The sequence below is a fragment of the Orcinus orca genome, chromosome 14 (genome assembly GCF_937001465.1).
Source record: "Orcinus orca chromosome 14, mOrcOrc1.1, whole genome shotgun sequence".
NCBI classification, from domain to species: domain Eukaryota; kingdom Metazoa; phylum Chordata; class Mammalia; order Artiodactyla; family Delphinidae; genus Orcinus; species Orcinus orca.
The window spans coordinates 45,940,252-45,946,086 of record NC_064572.1 but is presented as its reverse complement, the minus strand read 5'-3'; positions in this window follow the sequence as shown (position 1 = coordinate 45,946,086).

The following is a 5,835-nucleotide window of genomic DNA, read 5'->3' as shown; positions in this document are numbered from 1 at the left end:
AAGAAGCCTGTGTGCGAGCACAGATCACTATCCACACCTCCCCTCCCAGGAGCCTGTGCAGCCCGCCACTGCCAGGGTCCCGTGATCCAGGGACAACTTCCCTGGGAGAACACATGGCGTGCCTCAGGCTGCTGCAACGTCACGTCGACCTCTGCCACCACAGGCTCGCCCTGCATTCCATACCCCTCTCTACCCCCGGCCTGAGTGAGCCAGAGCCCCCTAATCAGCTGCTACTTTAACCCCATCCTGTCTGAGCGAAGAACAGATGCCCTCAGGCGACCTACATGCAGAAGCAGGGCCAAATCCAAAGCTGAACCCCAGGAGCTGTGTGAACAAAGAAGAGAAAGGGAAATCTCTCCCAGCAGCCTCAGGAACAGTGGATTAAATCTCCACAATCACCTTAATGTACCCTGCATCTGTGGAATACCTAAATAGACAACAAATCATCCCAAAATTGAGGTGGTGGACTTTGGGAGCAACTGCAGAATGGGGTTTGCTTTCTGCATCTAATTTGTTTCTGGTTTTATGTTTATCTTAGTTTAGTATATAGAGCTTATTATCATTGGTAGATTTGTTTATTGATTTGGTTGCTCTCTTCCTTTTTTTAAAATATTAATTTTTCCTTTTTCTATTTTTGTGAGTGTGTATGTGTATGCTTCTTTGTGTGATTTTGTCTGTATAGCTTTGCTTTTACCATTTGTCCTAGTGTTCTGTCTGTCTTTTTTTTTTTTAGTATAGGTTTTAGCGCTGTTATCATTGGTGGATTTCTTTATTGGTTTGGTTACTCTCTTCTTTCTTTTTTATTTTTTTACTTCTAATAATTTTTTTATTCTAATAACTTTATTTTATTTATCTATACTTTCTTTCCTTCTTTTTTTTTTTTAATCCCTTTTCTTCTAGAGATGTGGCTGACAGGGTCTTGGTGCTCCAGCCAGGTGTCAGGCCTGAGCCTGTTAAGTGAGAGAACTGAGTTCAGGACATTGGACCATGTTAAGTGAGAGAACTGAGTTCAGGACATTGGACCACCAGAGACCACCAGGCCCCATGTAATATCAAACAGCAAAAGCTCTCCCAGCAGTCTCCAACTCAACACTAAGACCCAGCTCCACTCAACGATCAGCAGGCAACAATGCTGGACACCCTATACCAAACGACTAGCAAGACAGGAATACAACCCCACCCATTAGTAGAGAGGCTGCCTAAAATCAAAAGAAGTTCACAGACACCCCAAAACACACCACCAGACGTGGTCCTGCCCACGAGAAAGACAAGATCCAGCCTCATCCACCAGAACACAGGCACCAGTCCCCTCCACCAGGAAGCCTAAACAACCCACTGAACCAACTTTAGCCACTGGGGGCAGACAACAAAAACGACGGGAACTACGAACCTGCAGCCTGAGAAAAGGAGACCCCAAACACAGTAAGTGAAGCAAAATGAGAAGACAGAGAAACACAGAGCAGAGGAAGCAGCAAGGTAAAAAGCCATCAGACCAAACAAATGAAGAGGAAGTAGGCAGTCTACCTGAAAAAGAATTCAGAGTAATGACAGTAAAAATGATCCAAAATCTTGGAAATAGAACGGAGAAAATACAAGAAACGTTTAACAAGGGCCTAGAAAAACTAAAGACCAAACAAACAATGATGAACAGCATCATTATAAGGAGGCAAGAATATACAATGGAGAAAATACAGCCTCTTCAATAAGTGCTGCTGGGAAAACTGGACAGCTACATGTAAAAGAATGAAATTAGAACACTCCCTAACACCATACACAAAAGTAAACTCAAAATGGATTAAAGACCTAAATGTAAAGCCAGACACTATACAACTCTTAGAGGATAACTTAGGCAGAACATTCTGTGACATAAATCACAGCAAGATCCTTTTTGACTCACCTCCTAGAGAAATGGAAATATAAACAAAAATAAACAAATAGGACCTAATGAAACTTAAAAGCTTTTGCACAGCAAAGGAAGCCATAAACGAGACCAAAAGACAACCCTCAGAATGGGAGAAAATATTTGCAAATGAAGCAACTGACAAACGATTAATCTTCAAAATATACAAGCAGCTCATGCAGGTCAATATTTAAAAAACAAACAAGCGAATCCATAAATGGGCAGAAGACCTAAATAGACATTTCTCCAAAGAAGGTATACAGATTGCCAACAAACACATGAAAGGATGCTCAACATCACTAATCATTAGAGAAATGCAAATCGAAACTACAGTGAGATATCACCTCACACCTGTCAGAATGGCCATGATCAAAAAAATCTACAAACAACAAAGTCTGGAGAGTGTGTGGAGAAAAGGGAACACTCTTGCACTGTTGGTGGGAATGTAAATTGATCTAGCCACTATGGAGAACAGTATGGAGGTTCCTTAGAAAACTAAAAATAGAACTACCACATGACCCAGCAATCCCACCACTGGGCATATACCCTGAGAAAACCATAATTCAAAGAGTCATTTACCACAATGTTCATTGCAGCTCTATTTTCAGTAGCCAGGACATGGAAGCAACCTATGTGTCCATCGACAGATGAATGGATAAAGCAGATGTGACCCATATATGCAATGGAATATTTCTCAGCCATATAAATAAATGAAATTGAATTATTTGTAGTGAGGTGGATGGACTTAGAGAATGTCATACAGAGTGAAGTAAGTCAGAAAGAGAAAAACAAATACCATATGCTAACACATATATATGGAATGTTAAAAAAAAGTAAAAAAGGTTCTGAAGAACCTAGGGGCAGGACAGGAATAAAGATGCACACGTAGAGGATGGACTTGAGGACATGGGGAGGGGGAAGGGTCAGCTGGGACAAAGTGAGAGAGTGGCATGGACATATATACACTATCAAACGTAAAATACATAGCTAGTGGGAAGCAGCTGCATAGCATAGGGAGATCAGCTCAATACTTTGTGACCACCTAGAGGGGTGGGATAGGGAGGGTGGGAGGGAGACGCAAGCGGAAGGAGATATGGGGCTATATGTATACATATAGCTGATTGACTTTGTTATACAGCAGAAACTACCACACCATTGTAAAGCAATTATAATCCAATAAGGATGTTTAAAAAAAAGGAAAAAAAAAAGGGCATGGACCATAGGTGAAGGGAACCCACTTACTAATCTTGAAGCATCTGTCATGGAAGCAGGAACCACTTGGGATGATCCCTGGGGACTGAGACACTGGTTGGCGCTATTCCCTTGCTAAAGCCAGTGTTGGCAGTTGCCATTTTTGAAATCCCCTTCTAACCTATTAGTGTCAGAGGGTATGCACTGCTGAGAGCCCTGCCTATCCCTGCACCTTGGTTGGGCCTCACAACTGGCTGAGCGATAGCCTTGCCCACAAGCATGAGCAGCAGTTGTGGGTGGGCCCTGAAGCCAGTCCAGGGACCAGCCCCCCTCACTCATATGCTGCAGTAACAGCCACAGCCCTGTCACAACAGGGGAGTCCACAGAGCCCACATAGGGGTCATCCCTTGAGTGCCTGGCTCTGGTGGCCATGTGGGATGTTGCCTTGAGCTGCACAGGACATGTCCTAAATATGGTCACACCTTCAGGATGGAAGAGATAGCTGATTTACCTAACACATAACAAAAAAAATACAGAGAATTCGGCAAAGTGAGAAACAGAATTATGTTCCAATAAATATAACAAAACTTCAAAAAAAAAAAAGAGCCAAACAAAACAGAGATAAGAATCTACCTGATAAAGAGTTCAAGGTAATGGTCATAAAGATACTCACTGAACTCAGGAGAAGAATGAATAAACACAGTGAGAACGTCAACAAAGAGACAAGTTATAACTGAACTGTAAAATCACTAGAGGGGTTCAGAAGCAGACTGGATGAGGTAGAAGAATTAATCAGTGAGCTGGAAGACAAAACAATGGAACTCAGCCAGACAGCAGCAAAATGAAAGAATTTTTAGAAGTGGAGATAGCTTGAGGAACCTTTGGGACAACATCAAGCGTGATAACACTTGCATTATAGGAGTCCCAGAAGGAGAAGAGAGAGAAAGGCACAGAAAAATCATTTGAAGAAATAGCAGCTAAAATTTTCCCTAATCTGTAATGGTTTAAGTGTTCAGGATCTGGAACTTGACTCTGGCCTTGGGGTTTGTTTCAGTCATTTACAACTTGTGAACTTGGACAAGTTACTTAACTTCGTTGTCTGTTTTATCATCTGTAAAATTGGAAAAATAAAAGTACCTACTTCATTGTTGTGGAAATTCAAAGGGTTTAATACCTAAAAGTGTTCGTACAGTGCCTAGTTCTATTTCCATGTCTACTGTAATTTATTTATGAGTGATAATACAGAACGTGCACTAGGAGGGGAAGTAAGTCTAAATGATTAGGACATTTTCAGCATAAACACAACACATCTAAAATCGTAAGTGTCTAAAATACTTCACTATCATACCTGGCTGGGGTTCATCTGAGAGTGAGCATTGATTAAAGAGGAAAGAAAGGACAATAAATAGGATTATATGCCAATCACAGCATTTTCATCACATCAGACACAAATGCCCAGACTTCATTTGTTTCTTGGCAAGTTCTGATTGAAATTAGAAAATACTGAAGTTCAAAAGACTTGTGAGCACATTACAAACTGAACCAAATTGAAGTTGACAGCCTAACGGCCTCAGTCTCATTTTTCTAAACAATGTCGTAAAGAGACGTAAAAACACAGAACTAAGTGCAAAGGATTTAATGAGAAGTATTATCCAGTGATGATTTATTTGACTTCCATGATGGTTACCCCTACACAGATTTAAACTGATTTAAAGAGAAAGAAAGGAAGGAAGGAAGTATGGGAGGGAGGGAGGAAGGAAGGGAAGAAGAAAGAAAGAAAAGAAAATTAATTCAAAACTGTAACTGTGGCTTCAGGAGGCTTAGCCCAGTGTTATTATTCCTGTGGAGGCCTTACTCATCCTTGTTAGTGGGCAGAGTCTTGAGACCCCTGAGTCCCTGCGTTGAGAAGGGGCCTCATGTGTGCAAATGTCACAGGGCCAGGATTGGAGCAGCTCTTCTTCCAGAGTCCAGGTTTGGTGCTGGTCTATGTTTGGTCTGATTTCAATTGGCTTTGACTCTGCTTTGTCATGTCCAACACCTGCTGTCAAAGAAGGACCGGGCCCTGCCACCCCAGCTCCAGGTCTGACCCTTACCACCCTCAGACCCATTGCTAATGAGTGTTCATCCTGACACCTGTTCCCTCTTCGCTGTTCTTGCCCCTTAAGTGTAACTCACTGTTCTTATCCCCTCTGCTAGACCTGGGGTCTACTGGGCTGGTGAGCTCAGAATAGAGGACAATTTTAGGGGGCAGGGCTAGGGTCATCCACCACATGCTGGGTGCTGCATAGAGAGATCAGCTATTTCAACCTTTAGAATCCTTTGTATCACATCTGTGTTATTATCCCCAAATTATAAACAAAGAAACTGAGCTTTACATCGGTCAAGGTCAAGTTGCTACTTGCTTCCCTTCCCTCCTTCTCTTCATATTCCTCATATTCCTTAGAAAGACTACTCTCTGAAGAGGTAAACTATCATGGGGTCTCACCTCCACCAGACAAAACCATGGTGCTTCTCAGGAGATTTACAGTTATTCCACAGGCTGTGGGAAGCCTCTCCTATCATAGAGAGGTAACACTCAGATTTGGAGTTAATAAGTACCAGGACTTAAAACACATGGCAAATGCGGTCAAGGCTACATCCTTGTCCCAGAAATATTGCAAAATATTGTTCCAGTGATGATGCTGACTCAGGAAACTGCACCCACTTACCAGCAAAATAGTTCTGGGCCCTGCTGTCCTACGGGT